At 56.0% G+C, this 22796-nt stretch overlaps 1 pseudogene; it reads right to left on the reverse strand.

Annotated features, from left to right (window-relative positions):
* Nucleotides 1-237: 237 nt before the first annotated feature.
* LOC126913708 (antigen WC1.1-like) lies at nt 238-21769 on the reverse strand (annotated as a pseudogene).
* Between the last annotated feature and the right edge of the window lie 1027 nt (nt 21770-22796).

A 22796-nucleotide genomic window follows, 5' to 3' on the forward strand; every position in this document is an offset into this window, starting at 1 on the left:
CAGTGGGTGCTGATGGCACAAACAGGTCAGGGCCCCCCTGCTGCTCCTCAGAAACCAGCACAGCACCCATGGGCTGCCCTCTCTCCCAAGCCTCCAGCCGCAGGGACTGCTCAGACAAACTGCTGCTGCCCGGAGCCCCTGGGCTGCCCGGCCCCAGCCTCAGCACTGGAGCACGTGGGCCCAGGGAAATGGGCCCAGGCACTGGGGGCTGCTGCAGCCTGCTCTGCCCCACCAGGCTCAGGCCAGGCTGAGGAACCCCTTGGAGCTGTCAGGAATGCCCTCTGTTCCCAGGGGCTGCTGGGGCTCTTGGGGAGCTGCTGTTAGATGGGGCACATCTGGGGAGCACGTAAAGGGGGGTCCTCAGGCAGGGACAGAGTGTGGTGCTGGGCATGCACGTCTCCAGCCATCAGCCAGGCAGAGAGCAGGAGAGCAGGCAGAGAGCAGCCCTGGGCTGACATGAGCTCCCGGTGTGAGGGCAGGCACCGAGGAGGGCCAGGAGGTGCTGGCACCACCCCTGGGGCACAGGGCAGGCAGGAGAGGCTGAGCAGTGGGTCAGCATGGCCTGGAGGGGCCATGTCGCCAGGGTTTGGCTCTCATGGGGTGACCCTGGGACAGGAACAAGGTGCCACTTGCCACCCTGCTCCTTTGCTCAAGCCCAGTGCTCCTGCCCTCTGAGCAGCCCCTCTGCTTTGGCCAAGGTTCTCTTGTCTGCTGGGGGTACAACCCAAAAGGCCTGGGCCATTGCACGCCCTTCCCTGAGGCTGCTGGTGGCTGGGGGAGTTGCTCTAGATTCCCCTGGCATAGGGACCAGCCTGCCAGACAGGGCCTGGGCGAATGGGAGGAGAAAGATGGGAACCAGCCAGCACAATGGGGAAGGGTGAGGGCTTTCCTCTCCCAGCCCCGGGCACCTCCCCAGGGTTGGCTGCTCCAGCTTCAGGGCCAGGCTGGGTGCACTCCCACTGGGCTTTCCCCAGGGACAAGGGACACCAGCAGTGACAGACCCAGCTCAGAGTGCAACTTGACACACAGAGCCATGTTCTGGTGTCCACTTTTTGCTTCCTGAGGTCCTTTACAACAGTCCTCTGCAGGTCCTTTACAGTCCTGGCCAGGTCCTTTACAACAGTCCTGGACCCAGAGGAAGGGACCAAATTCAGTCCTTACCTGAACATGTCACTCCAGCGTCCTCCCTGTGATAGCAGTCTGTTTGACCCCATCCTTCATGTGTGCAGTCAGACAGGGCAGACTCAGTGCCACGTACATTCAACTTCATCCATCCAAATGCGTCCAGATCCTTGCCCAAACTGTGCCTTGTCTAAAGCTTTGAGAGCAACCCCACAGCCCAGCTGCCTACAAACCACTGCAGCATCGGACATGTCCCAGCGGTCATCACACACGGTCCCCCACTGATCCTGGTGTTTCACCTCCACTCTCCCAGCACAGTGCCTGCCGCCATTCACCAGCCTCAACTCCGCAGCCCCTTCAAACACCAACAGGGGAAGGGTCAGGAGAGCTTCAAGCCCCTACACTGGGGGTCTGTGAATGCCTCCTCCCCAGGTACAATCACCGGCCCCAGGCTGGGAGCCCTGTCCCCATGGGCTGTCCCAGGTGGTGTGGGGGTCCCTCCTCTCCCCATGGGCTGGGCTGGGCTGGCTGGGGGTGCCCAGCTCTATCCCTCCTGGGACATTTGCTGCCCCACAGCCCTCAGCACCTCCTCCCACCCCAGTAGCTTCCTGCCCCTGACAATGCCCACCTGCACACCACCACCCTGCACAATGCTCCCACTACTAACCCAGCCCAGCACCCCCTGAAAAGCCCCAGGATTCTAGGCCCATACTTCTCCCTGTCCATCACCTGCCCCAGGCGCCTCCCAAATGCACCAAAACCCCTGGGGCTTCCTGTCTGTCCAGGGGACACCAAGTCAATCGCAGGGTTTCCCCACAACCTGCATCCCTTCCTCATCCCTGCTCTCAGCCCAGCCTCTAAGCTTGGCCAGGACCCAAGGAAGGACACCTCTCTGACACCTCTGGGTGCAGAAGCCCCAGTCCCCTTCTCGCTATGGGGCACAACCTGCCCTCCTGGGGTCAGGGTTTCCCCAGATCCCAGAGCAGGGAGCAGCACACAACTCTTCCAGGGCACCCCGGATATTGGCTGTGCCCTTGAGTTTGCTGAGGGCCAATGACACCACCTGGGCCTCCTTCAGCTCCTTACGTGCAGTCCTGGGGAACAAGGTGTCCCAAAAGGACAAGGTGTCTGGAAATGCAGACAGGCATGGGCTGCCAAATACATGGGAGCTGTGGAAATGGATTACCCCCTCCCACCCAGACAGGCACAGATTAAAGAACAGGGCTGAGAGGACTGAGAACCTTCTGCCTGTCATTTCAGTGGTGTCTGGAAAGCAACCCCACTCCCAGAGGGGATCCTGATGACCCCACTGCTGCTGAGGGGGTCCCAACGACTCCGCTGCTGCCTGCTGGCCCCAGGCTGTGGAACAAAGCACTTACCTCTGCAAGGATGCACCCAGAGGAGCAGCCACAGCACCCAAGTGGACAGGAGTCCCTCTGTCCCCATCCTGAGGCTCCTGCCCTGACAGCACGGCCCTGCTGCTGGAGCTCCTCGGACCCACAAGGTAATGGAGGTGATGAGAGAGCAATATATCTGTGCAGATGCTGTCCCAGCTGCAGGAGGAGCCAATCGAAGCAGCAGGCACCTTTTTAGACATTATCAGCACTTATCTCCCCTCCGACGCAGCCCAGCTCTCCAATGAACTTCTCCAGAGCTCTTCATGACCATATATGAGGGACGGCTCCACTGCAGGGTCTCACGTCACTGCGGTGGGAGATCATCGTGGGGTAGGGCTGGGTGTGGGGGCAGATGGGTCTGACAGCCCTTGCAGCCCGCTGTGGGGACCGTGAGCACGGAGCATCTCCTAAGCTGTAGCGTCCAAGAGCCCAAGGTGCGATTGTCCGTCCGTCCCTGCGCCATGGGATCCTACGGGGCTGGGCCTGCAGCGGGGCTGTGTCAGGCTGGGAAGGGACCAGCCCCTGCCCCTGCTACAGCCCCCGCTGTGCTGGCAGCAGCAGCTGGGAAAGGCCCTTGGGCAGGGCCCGAGCCCCATGCCGGGAGCGCTGGCTGGCCCGTCCCTCCCCAGGGAGCCTCCTGTGGGGTCCTGGCAGCAGCCAGAGCTGGTGCAGGGCCTGCCCTGGCAGCAGAGCTGCAGCCCAGAGCCTCAGGCGTCTCCCTGGCTCTCAGCGTGTCACCCAGGGGCCGTTATTCCCCGCGGCGGGTCGGGAGCTGGAGCCTGCCTGCCACTGCAGGTGCACAAACCGCAGCCCACGTGACATGGCGCCCGGGCAGGAAGGCCGTGGTTTCCTCCTGGCCCCGTGCCCAGGCACTGGCCCTGCGGTGCCTCCCAGCCTCCTCACAGCACCAAGCCTGGCAGGGTTCAAGAAGTGTTTGGACAATGCTCTCAGACATACAGTTTATTTCATATATATATACATATAATATTTTAAATAAAAATATGTTTTATAAATATATATATTTTGCATATATTATTATATCATACCTATTATATTTTATTATTATAGGTTATGTATTCATAATATACATTTAAATTATATATTATAATATATCGCATATATTATATTATATTGTATATTATTATTATTATTTTAAACATATATTATAAAAGTTTATTTTTATGAATATATATATATTTTTAAATATTTTTAACATATATTTATAGCTTTTAAAGTTTTTTAGATACATCTAGTTTATTTTTTAGTCTGGATGCTGGAGATGGATTCACTGATCTTCAGTTCTTTCCAGTACAGCGTATTTCATTATTCTGTCCAACCCAGCTCCAGGTGATTCCATAGCATCTTCACCTATCATGGGCCTATATGTGTATATATATATATTATTCTTAATAAAAAATATATCATATAAATATATTCAAAATATATATATTTACATATATATTATTATATTATATTATATTATATTATATTATTATATTATATTATTACTAGTATATGGTATATATTTATATTACATACAGTATTATATTATACAGTATATTATATCAATTATATTATATTATATATTTTATTATATTATTTTATACATATTATATAAAAAGTTTATTTTTAAATATATATATTATATTTTTAATATTTTAATATTTGTAATATATATTTATAGTTTTTATAGGTTTTTAGATACGAATAGTTTATTTTTTAATCTGGAAGCTGAAGCTGGACTCACTGATCTTCAGTTCTTTCCAACTCATAATATTTCATTATTCTGTCGAAGCCCAGCTCCAGGTGATGCCAGTAGCATCCTCACCTGCCATGGGCCTGCTCCTGGCCTGTATTCAGACAGCAATGACCTCACCAACACCTACACAAGTTCTTGGCCTGCTTCCAGGCCTGCCAGCTCCTCAGGCACCAGTGACCTCACAGGTACCTGTACAATCCATGGGCCTTGCCCTGACCTATCAGCTAATTGATCACCAATGAGCTCCCCACAGACCCACACAAGCCATGTGCTTATTCCTGGCCTACTGGCTTCTCAGGCACCAGGGTCCTCACAGCATCTAGCACAGGCCATGTTTGCTCTCAGCCAGTTAGTTACACAGGCACCACTGGCATCCAAATGGCATTCACAGGCCAGGGGCCTGCTTCCTGGCCTATCAGCTCCTCAGCTGACCATGACCTCATAAGCACGTGTTGCCTAATGGAAGGTGTCCCTGCCTGTAGCAAGGGGGTTGGGACTAGATGGTCACTAGGGTTCTTACAACCCAAACCATTCTATGATTCTGTGATTCTCTGATATCTGTGCAGCTGATGCATACTCGCCATAGAGGTAGTCAGGCTCCAGTGACCTCCCAAGAACTTATACAGCCATGCACCTGCTCCTGGCCTACTGGCTACTCAGCCAAGAGTGGCATCACAAGTACATTCCCCAGGCATGGGTCTCCTTCCTGCCTGTCAATCTTCTCAGGCATCAGTGACCTCAGCAAGCTCCTACGAGAGCTGTGGGCCTGCTGCTGGTCTGTCAGCTCCACAGGCACCACTGACCTGAGCACCACATAGACACCTATTTGCTACCTGCTCACCTATGAACAAGTGTGATGCACCAGTAGACAGGGTGCCTGGGGTTTCTGTTGGATTGCAGGAGTAATGAAGCATGGGATGCCATTGCTGACATGATATCATAAGCTCCCAAAGACCCGCACAAGCCATGTGCTTATTCCTGGCCTACAAGCTTCTCAGGCACCAGGGTCCTCACAGCGTCTAGCACAGGCCATCCTTGCTCTTGGCCTGCCAGCTACTCAGGCACCACTGGCATCACAGGAACATTCACCTGCCATGGGCCTGCTCCTGGCCTATCAGATCTTCAGCTGACAGTGACCTCATAAGAACCTATGATCTATTGGAAAATGTCAGTGTCCCTGCCCTTGAGAGGGGGTGGGTGCTCATGTTCAGCTGGCTGTTGACAAACATCCCCAGGTGCTTTTCTGCTGGGCAGCTTTCCAGACACTTCCAGCCTATGCTGTTGCATGGGGTTGTTATGACTCAAGGGCAGAACCCAACACTAACCATTGTTGAATGTCATGTGATTGGACTCAGTCCATCAATCCTAGCCTTTCCAGATCCCTCTGCAAACCTTTCCTACCCTCAGAAGATCAGCTGTCCCAGCTAACTTGTTATCAACTGCAAATGTACCGAGGGTGCACTTGATCCTCTCATTCAGATAATCCATCAAAGTAGTAAACAAAACTGGACCCAGTACTGAGGCCTGGGGAATGCCACCAGTGACCGTCCACCAACTGGACTGATCTCTCTTCACTCAGACTCTTTGAGCATGGCCTTCCAGACAGTTCTTCAAGCAGCAAACTGTACTCTTGTCCAAGCCAGGAGCGGCCAGATGGGTTGTCATTCTGCAGGGCTGCTGCTGCTGAGTCCACACGGAGAAGATGCAGCTCCTTCTTTTATGTTTTTTCTAATGCCCTGTGCTCAGTCCTTTCAAACCAACTAAGCATGAATCTGGTGCTTGTGATGAGCTGGTGCTCAGCTCATATTCCAGTTACTTGCTAGCATGTATCATTGTCGTTGAGTTTGTACAGCATGGGCATTCTTGCATTCCCTTTTGTCTCTGTTTGCTTGAGTCTGCATTGTCAATGGTAGTTCAGGAAGACTAGAGGGAGTGGCTGCTAGGGAAGCACAAGTTTGCCTCTGTCATGGTGGGACTTAGGTCAGCATTCACAGTGCAGTGACTCAAGCTGTGACACAGCCAGAAGTTGCACCCTTTGAGGGAATCCCAAAGGTAATTCCTTCTTGAAGGGCAATGCCATCCTGAGTCCTGTCCTTGCCTGTGCAGCATCTGTGAAACGGTCGATATAAATTTCTCCTCAGAAAGGCCCCACCATGAGGGGCAGTCTAGAGCTGGGCTCCTCTCCACAGTTCTGACGCAGATTCTTCTCCTGCAGGGGCACTCCATGGACTGCAGCCTCCAACTGCTCCCACATGACATCTGCATATCAGCTGCAGTGTGGAGATCTGCTCCAACATGGTGCACCACCGGCTGCAGGGGAACTTCTTCTCCAGCACCTGGAGCACCACCTCACCCTCTTTCTTCACTGACCTTGGTGTCTGCAGGGTTGTTTTCTCTCACATTTTCTCAATCTTCTCTCCCAGCTATTCCTGCATGTCATTTTTTTACCCCTTTCTTTAAAATGCTCTCACAGATGTACAAAGAGCATCACTCATTGGCTGAGTTTGGCCAGCAGCATGTCCCTTTTGGAGCCAGCTGGAAGTGGCTCTTCTCTAACAAGGGGCAGCTTCTGGACTCTCCTCACAGACACCAGCCCTGCAGCCCCCCCTGCTACAAAACCCTTTCCAGTTAAGCCCAATACAACCTCCCACCTGCAAACTAAAAACAGAGCCCAGACAAGCAGCAGCAGACCCATGAGCCGGCAATGCCAAGGCATTGCTGCTGCTTTGGGGCTGCTAGCAGATGAAAACCCTGGGAGAACTGCTCAGAGCTTTTTTTTTTTGGCTCTGCTCTCCCTATTAGATGCCTCTTTGAAATCTTCCTCCTTACTACTACCATGGGCATGAAAGCTCTCCAATTAGCTGCACAAGTCTTGAAGACTGAAGAAAATTGTGGGAGAGATATGGGCTGCTTAGGATTTCTGCATTCCTGAGTTCCGTGGTGTATTTTGGTGCCCTGAGTCATAATGAAGCTCTGGTACTGAGAGGAGAATGATGCAACTGCTTGAGAAAGTAAAGTCAGAAGGGAAAAGTTGAAGTGACTTGGAGTATTAATGGGCCCCACTGAGGGCTGTTACTAAGAAAGCCTCCCCAGGGACTTGTTAGGGCAGATAATTGGAGGCCATGATTGCAGACAGGCAAAGCGCTGTGCAGTGCTGAGAAAAGTCTTGGTTGGTTTTGGTGAAGCAGAAGGGCCAAGGCCTGACCCCAGCCACTGGGAGGGGAGATCCTGCACCCCCACGTCTGGCTCATGGCTCTTCTTGGGCTCTGTATGATGTGGTGGGCAGTGTGATGCCACACGAGAAAACATGGTATGACAGGTAGCTCCCCACCCCTGACAGGGTATCAAGGAAGCAGTGAGGCCCCATTGCAATGACTATATCTCGTCTCCTCAGAAGCTCTAGCCAAAGGGACAAAAACGTCAGGGCTGTTGTGGGGCCTTCCCTTCTTGCCAGCACCCTCTGCCTTCTCCTCTGCAGGCTTTCCTCTGCTGTCCCACTCTTTGCCCTATTTCCTTGAAGTCTGCAGACACCCATCTCTGTCCACCACCTTGCTCTCATCCCGGCATTTCCATCATTTTTCACCAATCTCTCATCAAATAGTCACCAGCTGTGTCCTTGAAACACAAAAGCTCTGAGGTCTGATCTCTTTGGCCTAGTGACCTCTGTAACTGTACAGCACTACCCTTTGAGGGACATTTCTTCCTCCTCGTGGCCAGTGCCACCCTTCCAAGGTGCACTTTGTGGCAGTTTTTTTCTCTCCTGCTCTTTCCTACTACCAAAGAAAGCTCCATCAGGTGGAAACCACTCCTCAAGTAGGCATTTTAAAATCCCATCAGGCTCCTTGCGGCCTGTCAGCCAAGCAGACACAAGTCACCTCACCAGCATCTCCCAAGCCCTGGGCCTGCTGCTGGCCTTGCAGCTTCTTGGCTAGACACAGCCAAGCCTTGTGCCTCGTGCTGTCCAGTGCTGGACTCAAGCAGAAGGGACAGGACAACCCCTATGCGGGCCTTCTTTCTGTCTGGGTCCTCCTGGGGATGGAGGCAGAGGGGATCCCACAGTCAGCATGCCAAGCAGGGGCCTTCTGCTGGCCTAGCAGGGCCACTGGCACATGTCAGCCCCAAAGTGCCGATCCCAGGGAGAAGCCAAGGCTGACGTGCCACCTACAGACAGAAGGGACCTCACAGTCCCTTTCCGTGACACGTTCCTGCTGCTGCCCTATCAGCTGCAGAGACAGAAGTGACCTCACAGTCCCTGCCACAGTCACATTCCTCCTGCTGGGGCAGGACATCCTGAGGCAGAGCTGAGCTCTCTAGTCTCTTTGGGACTAAGGGCTCACTTTTCTGGGTTAGAAATTTAGCAAATGTGTTGTTCTGCTTTAGGGTGTCAGGTCTGTGGTTAGGTTATGGGCAAGCTTTTGTGGAATAGTTTTTTCCTTTCTAAAGCTGCCTAGAAGTCTAGGCTTTAATCTAGGATTTTTCTGAGATGCTGGTGTTGAAGGTAGGGATTAGGGTGAGCACCACAGAGTAAATCAAGGAATGGGCTATGGGCTGAGTTTTTTGCATGGTCTTCAGGCATTAGACTAGTGGATTCCTGCAGGGTGTTGAGTAGCATTTAGGTTTAGGGATTTAGGTTACTCTTAAAATTGGGTAAAGGCCTTACATCAATGTTTTAAATTCAGTGTTAAAGCAGGCATCAACATTACCTGAAGCCTCTTACCTCTACGAAATCATTGTAGAGAAAGTTCGCTCACCCTTCCCCCTCCTGGCTAGGATGGGGGAGAGAATTAGAAAGAAATGAAAACTTGGATGGGTTGGATAAATAGAAAGGGTTTATTGTGGAAGCAAATGTGATAATAATGATAATAATAATAATAAGGAAAATAATAATAATAAAGGATAATAATAATAAAAAATAAAAAAATAATAATAATAATAAAAAATAATATGTACGAAAAATAAAAAAAATGCACAATGCAATTGCTCACCACCCGTTGACCGATGCCCAGCCTATCCCCGAGCAGCCGGCCCCCCCCACCCCGGCTAGCCACCCCTATATATTGTTCAGCATGACGTCAGATGGTATGGAATACCCCTTGGCCAGTTTGGGTCAGCTGTCCTGGGTCTGTCCCCTCCCAGCTCCTGCTGCACCCCTAGCCTGCTCGCTAGCAGGACAGAGCGAGAAGCTGAAAAGTCCTTGGCTTGGTGTAAGCACTGCTCTACAACAATTAAAACATCAGCATGTTATCAGCGCTCTTCTCATCCTAATCCAAAACATAGCACCCTGCCAGCTACTAGGAGGAAAATTAACTCTGTCCTACCTGAAACCAGGACAAAAATGCTGTACATAAGGGTCACAACTTGCCCAGATACCAACTTAGTGTCATGCTCAAAAGAGAAATAACTCAGTTCCTTAATAAGTAAAATACTAAACTAGAATCAGTTTTCATCAGTTGAAATTATCAGCTCCAATGGTTTGATCATGCTGTAGATGAGGGGGTTCATGCTGGAGGCACCACCGATGTACAAAAAAATGACACACCAGGTCCCAAAAAAAATGATGGGGAGGAAAAATGGAGGGGGGCTTCAGGTAGGCAACCAAATGGCAGTGCTGATAAAGGGAGAGCCCATGGCCAGGTGAGGGAGGCACGTGGGCAAAAGGCTTTGTGCCGGCCCTGCTCAGAGGGCATCCTCAGCAGGCCTCTGAAAGATCTGTACATAGGACAGCATGTTTCAATGAAACAAAACAACCAAACCTAAAGAAAAAACTGCGTAACAAGTAGCCCCAACTTCCCTGAGGTAGGCATCTGAGCAGGAGAGCTTGAGGATCTGGGGGATCTCACAGAAGAAAAAAACAGCATTGCCTTGGCAGAGGGGCAGGGAAAATGTCGTGGCCGTGTGCAGGACAGCATTGAGAAAGCCACTGCCCCAGGCAGGCAGCTGCTGCATCTGGGCACAAGCTCTGCTGCCCACGAGGCTCCCGTAGTGCAGGGGCTTGCAGATGGCAACGTAGCGGTTCGGAAATGGCCATGATGGTGAAGAAAAAAAAAAGGAAAACTCTGCTGCATCAAAAATACAAAAAAAAGACCTGTGGAAAGTCAGCACACCTTGATAGGAGATGGCCCTGGTGTCCCAGAGGGCATTGGCCATGGCTTTGGGCAGAGTGGTGGAGATGCAGCCCAGGTCGAGGAGGGCGAGGTTGAGGAGGAAGAAGTACATGGGGGTGTGGAGACGCGGGGTTCGCAGGCTTACGGCGGTGATGGAAGGCCGTTGCCCAGGAGGGCAGCCAGGTAGATGCCCAGGAAGAGCCCGAAAAAACAGGAGCTGCAGCTCCCGCGTGTCTGCGAATGCCAGCAGGAGGAACTCGCTCACAGAGCTGCTGTTGGGCATTTCCTGTCCATGGTCATGGACACTGCTCAAATGACAAAAAAAAAAAAAAAAAAAAAAAAAAAAAAAAAAGAGTGTTATGAGTAAAGTCTGTGAGCTGAAATTCAATAATTCCCAATTAAAGCCTAGGTCATTCCCTTTTTCCAAGAGGCACCTCTTGTCTATTTCCCCATCTGGGAGCCCTGCTCTGTGCTGTCTGAGTGTCCTGTACACTGCATGCCTCTGCCCAGCAGCTCCCAATGGGCCACCTCTGCTCCAGAGCAGTGGTACACAGAGGTGCCATCAGAGCCATGTGCTTGGAGGAGGGTTCCAGGGAAGGGGATCCCTTCTGTTGAGTGAGGGGTGTTTGGCCGTGTGACTCCGTGTGTGTCTTCTCTATTCCCCACCCTGAGAGAGGAAATCAGCTCACAGACCACCGGTGTCTGGCAAAAGAGAGCAGGGAGCAAAAACTCGATCCTGGCCTGCCTCCCAGACTTGCACAGCACTCCCTGTCAGAATCAGGCACCAGCAGCTGCCACGCTGGGCAAGGGAGAGAAGCAGGCATGGGCAGGCAGGGCGGATTTCTTCTCAACGCGGTGGAAAAATGCTGCGGTGTCGGTGAGGTAGAGCCTGTCCTCACACCCCTGTGCCATCTGCCCGGCACAGCCAGCAGAGGGAAAAGAGCTCTGGAGTGCAAGAAGCCTTTGGAATGTGCTCCTTGTCGTTATGGTAGGAATGTGGGGGTAAAGACCTCTGCTGTAGCCATCAGGAGCAAAATGTGAGCTGGACTCGCTGAAAAATCCTTGTGGGTCCCTTCCAACTCGGGATAGCTGCTATGATTCTGTGATTCTGTGCCTGCTTCCGTGGAGGAAGGTGGAGGGGGCCTGCAGCAAATGTGTCTACTTCCATGAGTATAGGGTTCAGACAACCCCTGTATATTCTCACCTCCCCCAAAACATGCCAGACAGAAGCTGTGAGGGGAAGAGGAGACCAGGGGCTGCTGCAAGGAAGGGCCTGCAAAAAGGGGATGGCAAAGGGAGCACTCCCTCTCACCGCCTGCCCATGTCCCTGCTGCCTGCAGCCCTGTCCCCTGCCAGCAGCAGCTCTTTCTCTGTCAAAAATTACGTCTCCTCCCGTCCATGGCTCACAGACCCCATCCCAAAGCTGTGTGCCCAGCTCTGCCCTGCAGACACCTCGAAAAAAAAATGGGGACAGCTTTGGAATATGCAATAAGCCCTGTCTGCAGGTCCTAAAGACCAGCTCAATGAAAAATGCCCTGGTGCAGTCTGTAAGCAGGGAGAAGGGAAGGGATACTCTTGGGTTCCTCATGAACCTCTTTATGTCTCGGGTCAAAAAGTAGGAAAAAAACCATCACCTGTGCAATCCCTAAAAATTGTTTTACACAGAGCCTGCCCCAAATCAGAGCAGGAAAAGGAGGCAGGACTGCAGAAAGTGCCTTGTCTTTGCAGGCAGCCCCCTGCCCTCCCCTTCCTCTGCCCAAGGCTGCCCTGCAGCACTTCTCCTCCACACCACACAAGCCACGAGAGACATCCTGGCAGCTCCATGGCCAGGCAGAGATGTCCCGGACCCAGGAGCCCCTTCAGGTAACCTCCCCTGCACTGTCCTGCAGCCAGAGACTTTACCTAGGGCAGGGCTGTGAGGTTTCTCTGCACTGAGCTCTCAATCTGCCCGCACCCTCCAGGCTGCCTGGAATCCCTTTCTGCCTGGGTGCGTGCGGTCAGAGCCCCCAGCCCTGCTGCGCTGTGCAGAGGAGCTGCTCCCTGGGCAGAGCTGTCTCTCTGCAACCACGGCCCTCTTGCCAGGAGCTCTCTCTGTCCCAGGAGCCCGGCCCAGCTCAGCAAAAGACGCCAGACCAAGGCATTGCAATCCCCCCTCGGGGGGCTTTGGGGAGGAGCCCACGAACCTCAGGCACTGAGAGACAATTGAAGACATCTCTCCAGAAGTCCAAGTCAGAGGCAAGTTTCCTGCAGTGTCCCCCTGAGGGCCAGCACTGACACAGCCTCCAACTTGGAGCTCCTTAGAGCAGAGCATTGGAGGCACTGAGGACAAAATGTTTTAATGTAGGCAAAGGCAGTGTGAAGGTGACCCTGATGTCCCTTGAAAAAAAATGTGTTTCACCAAGCACAAGGGTCAGGCCTTGACCCCTGGCAGTCTGGGAAGGGAGATCCTTTCCCTTCACACACTGCTCAGGGCTCTTCCTGGGGCAGGAGGAGATGGGGATGTGCATGGGCAAGTGCAGGAGAATGGTCCGAGCCCTGCCTGGTTCATGGGTGGGGGCGAGGAGGCAATGAGGCCCTGGTGCTTTACCGATAAGCTGTCTCCTCCTAGGCCTCAGTGGCAGAGACAACAGCCAGAGCCATGGACACAAAGGTCCTGGGTCCTGTTGGGACTCTCAGCCTTGCCAAAGCCTTGTCCTCTCCACACCAGGCTGTCCTAGGGACTTCCAGACTGCAATCTTTCCTGCTGAGCAGAAAAAAATGTTGTGTCACACTGGATCCCTGAGCTGAGTTTCTGATAACTCAGATTATCCGTGGTGGCCATGCTCCTCGTAAGGCAGCTCTGTAGGAAGCTGGCCTGGTTCCTGGTGAGCAGCACCACTGCTCGTATGGCATGGCGTGGGGTGTGTACCCACCCAGGCCCTCCTCCTCCTGGGCACTGCTCCTCAGCAGGGTCCCAGTCTGCCCTGATGGGTGGGGTTCCTCTTCCTCTGTGCAGGACTGGGCTCTTCTCCTTGTAAATGTCAAGAGGTTTTCTGTAGGCAAAATCCTGCAGTTTCTCCAAAAGGGTTCCTCCAACACTGATGCTCCAAAAAAAAAGCTGTTCAATGTCTGCAGGCAGATGGCTCACCCTGTGACTGTGCTGTCTATTACAAGAAACTGCCTCAACAATTGCAGGGAAATTTGGATTTAATACAGGATGTAGTGGAATGGAAACTAAAAGCACAATCACAGAATTGGGGGATTTAAATTGCACCGGATTCCACAAATTTTCTCTGCTTCCTTCTCATGCATGGTTTCATTGTGTTTGGAACCTGGTCTAAATTTTGTGAAAAAATGTGCAGGTCAAAAAATTAGAAGGTCAAAAGAGCAGCTGGAGCCCAACCTGTTAAATTAAAGGCAATTAAAAAAAAAAAAAATTTTTTTTTTTTGGAAATTCATTTGAAATCCCATAAAAATAAAGGAGGATTAAGAGAATCATCATCCTTTATAGGTTGTGGGGGAAACATAGGTGAAAGGTGATGAGGAAAATGCTGAGGTTTTTGTCATCAATAAAGATATTAAACAAGATAGGCCCCAGTACCAAGCCCTGGGGGATGCCACTTGTAACGGGATGCCAGCTGGACTTAACTCCATTCATCAAAACCCGCCGGGCACGGCCCTCCAGCCAGTTCTTTACCCAGACAAGAATATACCTGTCCAGGCCTCGGGTCTATACCTGTCCAGTTTCCCCAGGAGAATACTGTGGGAGACCATGTCAAAGGCTTTGCTGAAGTCTAAGTAGACTACATCAACAGCCCTTCCCTCATCTACCAGTCTGGTCATACGATCATATAACAGACCCCCACCAAGATGTCACCCCTACAGGCCTTTCCCCTCATTCTTATCCATAGACACACTACCATTCCCAACCCCAAGCGCTTCAACATCCAAACACTCTTTAATATAAAGAGCAATACCACCACTTTTCCTTCCTTGTCAATCCCTTCTGAAGAGCTTGTAGCCGTCTATCACAGTACTCCAGTCATGGGAGTGATCCCACCATGCTTCATTACAGCAACTAGGTCAGGGTTAGCCTGTCTCACAGTCGCTTCCAGCTCCTCCTGTTTGTTGCCCATGCTGCATTCACTGGTGTAGATGCACTTCAGATGAGACATCTGCCTCACCCCCAGCTTCAGCGTTGTTCCCCCAGGCACTTCTCTGGTGATCCCTGTTTTATCCCCTTCCCCCGTCATAGCTAAAGTTCTCTGGATGAGTCCTGCTAGCTCCTGTGCTAGGATTCATTTCCCCCTTGAAACTCTTTGAATCTCTATGGTTCTACTTAGAGAAGCTCATATGCAGCTGAGTTCTGCATTTGAGACCAAAACAGTGTTGTTAACAGACCAGTGTTTCACTTACTGTTGAACCGTATCAATGGGTTCTCCATCTCTCATACTGCCCCCCACGACATGTAGGTTGAGGGTATGCAGGACAATGCAATGGGACACAGCCAGGACAGCAGACCCAAAGGGATTAAATAGATGCTCCAATAGGTGTTCCAGCCCACCACCCCACTACGAAAAGCACCTCTCAGCCTGGAGCAGAGGAGCCTGCTGGGGAAGAGCTGGAGGGCTGTGGGGACCCACCAGCAGGAGCTGGGAGGGCAGTTTGGGTGCCAAGTCCTGCCCAAGGGTCCAACCTTTCTCCCCGTTCAGCTCCTGTAAGAGAGGTATCTCTGCCCGTGGGTGCTGGGCAGGCATCCTTGGGCTCCATGGGGGCCCGAGAAGCAGAGGGTGGGCACTGCCAGTGAGTGCCTCATGGGGCTTCACAGAGAGCCACTTTGTCTGGACACTGCCTGTGGCTGGCAGGACAGAGATGCCTCTGTCAGTAGGAATAGTGTCCAGGGACCAGGGGCTCTGGCAGCCCCACAGCCAGACACTGATCCTGCTGGCCCTAAGACGTGACCCTCCCCAACCACTGTGTTTCTGAGCTCTGCTCCCCTTGATCAGCCTCACGGAGACGCCCTGACACATGGGCAGGGAAGCACTGGATCTAGGGGAAAGCCCCCAGAGGGTTTTAATATGAGGAAATACCAACACACAGCATAAAAACAGGGGAATACCAAGAGGGGAAATACCCATGTGTGTCTGCTGCCTGCTGGAAAAGGGAGACCGTTCCCTGGTGCTCACAGCTCTCCCAGTGGCACTGAGCTCTCCTCCCTCCTGGCTGCACCCAGCTGCTCGGCAGGGCTGGGCTCTGCTGGCCTGGGGCTCTGGGACCCTTGTGCATGGGGCTCCGGTGACACATCCTGGGTGTCCTCGTGGGGACATGCCAGTGACACCTCTTCAACATCGTCGTAACCCATGCTTCCTGGGAAGGGGGACGAGGTCTCTCCCTCAGCTCCAGGGGCACCAGCACTTCTCTGGGAGCTCAGGCTTCCCCCTGTAAGCATCAAGGCAGGCTGTTGTGGTTGGTCCTGTAGGGAGCCCTTTGGGGCTGTACAACACCTTCCTCTCCCTTGCCAGACCTGAGACATTCGGCCCATTCTCCCAGCCCCCAGGAAATCTCCCAGGACAGGTTCCCCGTGCCGGGAGATCAGGCTCTCGATACAACATGGACTTGCCTGGCACTGGGGTTGGCACCAAAGAAGTGGCAGTGCTGCATTGCCCTCTCACCTGTGGCTGCATCCCTGGGCCCATCTCCCTCCTCTGGAACCCCGGGCACGTCCCAGTCCCCCTGCCCAGGGACAGGATCCTCCCCAGGGTCAGAAACCTCCCCGGCATCATCATAGCCATCCGCTGGGTCACCTCCAGGCAGGACAGGGACATCTGAAAGGAGAGGGGAGCAGGTGGTGGAAGCGAGAAGAGACGTCCTGCAGAGTAGAGGATGGGAGAGTGTGCAGGGACACAGGGCTGACACACTGCTGGTGTCAGGCCACAGCAGAGTCTTCATCCTTCCGGCTCTGATGATAGCACTCAGCAGCACTGCTGTCTGTCTATCTGCAGGCAGGAGAGATGGAGCCCTTCCTCTCCTTCCCCCTCCAATCCCTGGGTCTGGCCCCAGACCATCCTCCTCGTCACTGTGCCTGAGGTAGGACTGCAGCTGGGTCAAGGACTCCTCTGAAAAGGAGCCTGCAGAGAGCTGCAGTGGGTGCTGTGGGATGAGCCCTGCTGCCCCAGCTCATGGTCAGCACTCCTGGGGATGGGCACCAACACAGCTGGGGCTGCATGGGGAGGAGACCAGTTCCCTTGGGACAAGGTATTTCTCAGAGGGGCTCCCAGAGCTGCCCTGGGACAGCCCCTTCTCTCATCCCTTGGCTGTCCCCAGGGTGCAGGGCCAGGCAGAGAGGGGCTCTCCCCTCTGGGATGGGCAGAGCTGGTGGGGAGGAAGCTCCTCTGTGGGGACCAGCACCTGGATGCTCTCCCACAGAAACGAAAGCCCCAGCATTTCAGGGACCATGGGCAGGAGCTGCAGGGCACAGCCCTGGTCTGGGACAGGGAGAAGGGGCCCTGCAGATGTGCTCCGCAGGGACACGCACCCACCTGAGAGACTGAACCTCGCCTGCTTCTCCCACGCCAGGCTGTAAGCGATCTCCTCGTACACGGCCTCAGGGAAGGGCTCCCCTGCTCTCCCGGAGCCTGGGGACAGAGGCAGGGCTGGTCTGGGGATGGGCAGAGAGGGACAGGACCCCACTGGGCCTCCCCCAGACCCATTCCCCGGGCCAGACACAGGGCTGCAGGGCTGTCCCCACAGCACAGCCCCACTGTGTTGTGTTGGCACTGCAGCCACAATGCCAGGGAGGGCAGCATCCCCATGGAGATGGTCTGGGGCAGCATCAGCCTCGCACCATCCCTTTGGAGACAGCCCTTGTGCCCCTTTGCTCCCTGGGTCACGTCCCAGTGCAGACCCTGCACCAGCTCCCCCATTTCCCTCCCCATGGAGCTGCTCCATCTCTGCCCCACACATCAATAGCACAGCCCGTGCCCTGCTGGGGGGTGGCTGAACCACGGTGATGGGCTCTACTGCCCCGTGCTCCTCCTGCCAGTGCTGCCCAGAGCACTGCCAGCAGTGCATCCTACCCGTCTCACCCCAGCCCAGCTCTCACATTTCTTTTCTCACACCCAGGACTGATGTCACCAGGGTCTGGGCTCTCTCCACCCCTTGCTGCTGGTGCCCCATGGTCTATCAGTCAGTGGGGCAGCACATGGGGCAGGGCGCAGCACACAGCTCTTCCTGTGCCCCTCACCAACACCCCCAGCACACCCAGCCCTGCCAGGAGGCATCTCCCCCCCAAGACCGCTGGGGAAGGACCCACCTCTGCGCCGAGCCCTGGCGCTTCGCACCTGCCCAGCCAGGAGGGCCAGGAGCAGGCAGAGGAGGGCCCCCAGGATGATGCAGATGATGACAGGCACCGAGAGTCTCCCGCTGGTGGTGGTCAGAGGGCCCCGGGGGGATCTGCATGGGCAGGAACATGGCAGGGGCAGCATCAGGCATGGGAGAGGTTGGGGGTGGGACATGCCACTCCTGACCACACAAGGCAGCAGGGGCTGGGGGGGACAGGGCTGGGTGATGGGGCAGCTCCCACCCTGCTGGGTACATCACAGACTTCCCCCAGCTCCCTCGATTTCCTGGGAGTCTCACAGCCCAGCAAGGAGCCCTTCCCCTGGCTGTGGGTCACAGCCTGGCCATGGGCAGACCCAGCCCCGGGGGAAGAATAACTTACCTGCTTGTGGGGGGGTGTTGCTGTCCTGGGTGCAGCTGCAGGGGAGCAGAAGGAGAGCCAGGCTGAGAGGCTGGGGCTGCGGTACCAGGCAGCCTCCCTGGCAGACGGCCCCAACATGTGCCACTGAATTGTCCCTCCTGCGGGGCTGGGCAGGGTGGCAGGGACAGGGCCCAGCACCACTGCTCTGGGCTGTTCACAGGACAGTGCAGGCAGCCCAGGGGATGTGCGGGGACATCCAGCCCCACAGAGGCTGCTCCCCCATCCACCACCAGCCTCCCACTCTGCAGGGACACCCTTGCAGGACCATGCCAGGATCCAGTAGGACAGACGCCCAAGCCAGCTCCTTGCCAAGCCACCAGCGATGTCTCCCAGCCCCACTGCTCACCTGAGCAATGCACAGCCGCATCTTTCTTATGCTGGCAGGCACCGCTGTCCCCTGGCTGGGCCCAGCAGTCCTGCAGAGACAGCTCCGTCCCCCTGCACTCCATCAGCCAGATGGGGCCCGTCCCCTCTCCAAAGGCAGCCTGGCCCAGGGCATAGACCGCGGGGCCACAGCCCAGCTGCCTGCACGCCACCTCAGCATCCCGCATGTCCCAGGCATTGTCACACAGCGTCCCCCAGGCGCCACGGTGCCAGACCTCCACTCTGCCCGAGCAGCCGTCCTGGCCTCCCACGGTGCGGATCTTCTCCCTGTCTGGGGAGGCAGAGACCTCCCATGGCACTGGGACAACTAGGACAGCCCTGCCAGGTGAGGGGGGCACACGCAGGGGCAGCTCCCTACCTGTGCACCTCGTGGAGTTGGGGCATGCAGCCACCTGTGGCCTTTCTGTCGTCCCAAAGGAAAGAGAAGTTGGGCTGAAGGGACTGCTTTGGGGGTCGTGCAGGAGACAGCAGGGCTGACCTCTGCTCACACGTCCCCGTGCTGCCTGGATCAGGGCAGCAGCAGAACCCCGTTCATTCAGGGGACACGCACGGCACTGTGGAGGGGGGGACCTGAGTGCGCATCCCCACAGGGTCCCTGGTTCACGGAGCAGCAGGAGGCTTTCCCTGGATGGAGGACTCCTGCAAGCCCTGCAATGGTCTCCTCTGAGACCTTGCCTGGAGATGCCTCTGCATCCCCCAGGGGCTGCTGGCAGCCTGGCTGTTGACTGCTGCTGGTGGACATGGGTTCTCCGAAAAGCTGAAATCACCTTTGTGCCACCAGCAGCAACAGGGTCTAATGCAGGAAGTCAAAGCCCTCTGGGTTCCTTCTCTGCATTTCACCATACCCAGTGGGGAGCAGGACCTGGTGCCTTGATGAATCAGATTTACCATTGCAGGTGATGTGGGTCTCTTCTCGGAGGTCATCACACGACTGCGGATGCCAGGGATCAGAGGGACACTGCCAGAAGGAGCTGTTGCTCTTCCCACACTCCACATGATCCAGCCACGCGGTGCCAGACAGCTTGGCATAGCTTGAGGTTGTTTCCAGCTTCCCTCATTCCCACAGCCCAGCTCCTTGCACACCAGTGACACCGACTCGGTAGTCATGAGTTGGAGCAAACGCTGCCCCACGTCCCATTGTAGAAAAACCTGCAGGCGCCCGGAGCAGCCGTCGCTGTTCTCCAGCCTCAGGGCCATGAACTCTGGAAGGAGGGAAGGCCCCAGGGGGAACAGGCTGGTCTTGGGGGAGCAGAGGCTCCTCTGCACCCCAGGGTGCTCAGGTATTTGGAGGCACAGCCAGGAATCCCTCCTGCATCTGGGGGCAGAGATGGTCTCTGACTACACCGCTGCCCTCCCCGGCTCACTGTAGGGTGAATGGCTCCCAGGGACCCTGGGGTCTGTGTGAGGTTTTCCCCAGGATGGGCTTGGGCAGGGGATCCAATGCAGCCAGGGATGGCAGCCCTGCCCAGCTCTGTCCTCACCCCCATCCCTCCCAGGCCCCAGCTCCCAGCCCCACTCCCAGCACAGACCTGAGCAGACGACTCCCGCGTCCTCTTTGTGCCCGCAGTCGTGCTGCCCCCAGGCCTCGGCAGGGCAGTCCCAGAGAGCAGCTTCGGCCCCGGAGCAGTTGACGCCATCCAGCCAGATCTGCCCGGAGCCCTCCCCAAACCGAGCGGAGCCGGCTGCCTCCACGGCCCCTCCGCAGCCCAGCTGGCGGCAAACGACATCGCATCGGCCAGGTCCCAGGCGTCGTCGCAGACGGTGCCCCAGCGCCCCTGGTAGTAGATCTCCACTCTCCCGGCACAGCGCCTGGCCCCGTCCGCCAGCCGGACCCGCCGGCTCCCTGCAGCAGGGAGAAGCCCTGGCCGTCAGGGGCTGGCTGCCTGCCCAGCCCCACACCCTGGGGGACGTGCAGCTCCACTCACTCTGGCACACGGTCCCCACGTCCTCCTGCGATCCCTGTTGCCATTGCGCTCTCAGGCAGGGAGGTGTTGCAGAGGCTCAGGTGTTTCTCATGCCCTGTGCACCGCACCCCGCGCAGCCCCACGGGGGCCCAGCCCTCGCTCGGCTCTCACAGGGGTGTAGGCTGCCTCTGCCTCTCCGCACTGCAGTTGCCGGCACACCACGCTGGCCTCCTGCATGTCCCACTGCTCATCCAGGACTCTGCCCCACGTCCCGTGCTGGAAGACCTCCACGCGCCCGTCGCACCGGCTCCCTCCGCCCACCAGCCGCAGGGACATGGGGCGAGCCGGGCCTGGTGAGAGCAGAAATTCAGCCAGGCGCTGCCATGGGGTCCCCCCAGCTTTGGGTGGCTGTGTCACACACCAGGGGCAAATGGACTTTTGCAGCACTGCCCAGCACTCACCTGAGCAAATGACAGCAGCAGCGTTCTCGTGGGAGCACGACGAGGCCCCAGGGCAGTCACCGGGCACTGCCCCAGGTGGGCTTCAGTCCCGTCACAGTGGAACGAGTCTCTCCAGACGGGGCCGGTTGCTCTCCCAAAATGCCCTCCTCCAGGAATGGACTCAGCAAAGCCACAGCCGAGGTGCCGACAGAGAACGTGGGCGTCTGAGAGGTCCCAGCGGGAGGCACAGAGGGTCCCCCACGTCCCAGCACCTCGACCTCCACCCTGCCCGCACACGCTGTGCTGCCGTTCACCAGCCTGAACCCTGTGTACTCTGGGGACAAAGGAGGGTGAGAGAGGTTGCATTTGTGCTCTTGCTCCCACAGGAGCTGCAGGAGAGGCCAAAGGGACAACGTGCCTTTCCCCTCCTGCAGCACTCTTTTAGGGCTGCAGACCACCAGACTCACCCCACCTGTCCCCCACCCAGCACAGACCCCCACCCTGCTCTTCTGACCCCCACCAAAGACCCCGTGGGCACCATCCCACCCCGAGTCCTTACGTGTGCAGGTGACATGAGTGCCATTGCCGTGGGTGCAGGGCTGGTCCCTGGGGGCCCCCGTGGGGCAGAAGGAGAGGAAGGGATTCATTCCCCACACACTGCAGCTCTCTGTCCCAGACAGGACTGGCCCCTTCTCCCACGTGAGCTGCCCCATGCACGGACAGGGCTGTGCCGCACTGCAGCTCCCTGCAGACCACCTCGGCAGCTTTGGCACCAAAGTGGGAGTCACAGACAGCTTTCCACTGGTCCCTGTCGTAGACCTCCACACTTCCTGAGCAGGGGCTGTCCCCTCCGACCAGCCGGACAAATCCTGCAGCAACCAAGGAGACCTGTGAGTTCCCAGAGCCCTCTGGCACTTCCATGCCCCACCTCCCACCTCATCCCTAAGGTGGCCACATGCAGAGCCCCACGGCCAGCCCAGCAGCTCTCAGTGGGTGCTGATGGCACAAACAGGTCAGGGCCCCCTGCTGCTCCTCAGAACCAGCCCAGCACCATGGGCTGCCTCTCTCTCCCAAGCCTCCAGCCGCAGGGCACTGCTCAGACAAACTGCTGCTGCCCTGGAGCCCCTGGGCTGCCCTCCCCCCGGCCCCAGCCTCAGCACTGGAGCACGTGGGCCCAGGGAAATGGGCCCAGGCACTGGGGGCTGCTGCAGCCTTCTCTGCCCCGCCGGCTCAGGCCAGGCTGAGGAACCCCTTGGAGCTACCAGAAAAGCCCTCCTGTTCCCAGGGGCTGCTGGGGCTCCTTGGGGAGCTGCTGTTAGATGGGGCACATCTGGGGAGCAGGTAAAAGGGGGTCCTCAGGCAGGGACAGAGTGTGGTGCCGGGCATGCACGTCCCCAGCCATCCAGACAGGCAGAGGGCAGGAGAGCAGGCAGAGAGCAGCCCTGGGCTGACACGAGCTCCGGTGTGAGGGCAGGCACCGAGGAGTCAGGAGGTGCTGGCACGCCCCTGGGGCACAGGGCAGGCAGGAGAGACTGGGCAGTGGGTCAGCACGGCCTGGAGGGGCTGTGTCCCTGGGGTTTGGCTCTCATAGGGTGACCCTGGGATAGGAACAAGGTGCCACTTGCCACCCTGCTCCTTTGCTCAAGCCCAGTGCTCCTGCCCTCTGAGCAGCACCCCCTCTGCTTTGGCCAAGGTTCTCTTGTCTGCTGGGGGTACAACCCAAAAGGCCTGGGCCATTGCACGCCCTTCCCTGAGGCTGCTGGTGGCTGGGGGAGTTGCTCTAGATTCCCCTGGCATAGGGGACCAGCCTGCCAGACAGGGCCTGGGCGAATGGGAGGAGAAAGATGGGAACCAGCCAGCACAATGGGGAAGGGTGGGGGCTTTCCTCTCCCAGCCCCGGGCACCTCCCCAGGGTTGGCTGCTCCAGCTTCAGGGCCAGGCTGGGTGG

This window comes from Cygnus atratus, unplaced genomic scaffold (genome assembly GCF_013377495.2).
Source record: "Cygnus atratus isolate AKBS03 ecotype Queensland, Australia unplaced genomic scaffold, CAtr_DNAZoo_HiC_assembly HiC_scaffold_34, whole genome shotgun sequence".
In the NCBI taxonomy this organism is placed as follows: Eukaryota; Metazoa; Chordata; class Aves; order Anseriformes; family Anatidae; genus Cygnus; species Cygnus atratus.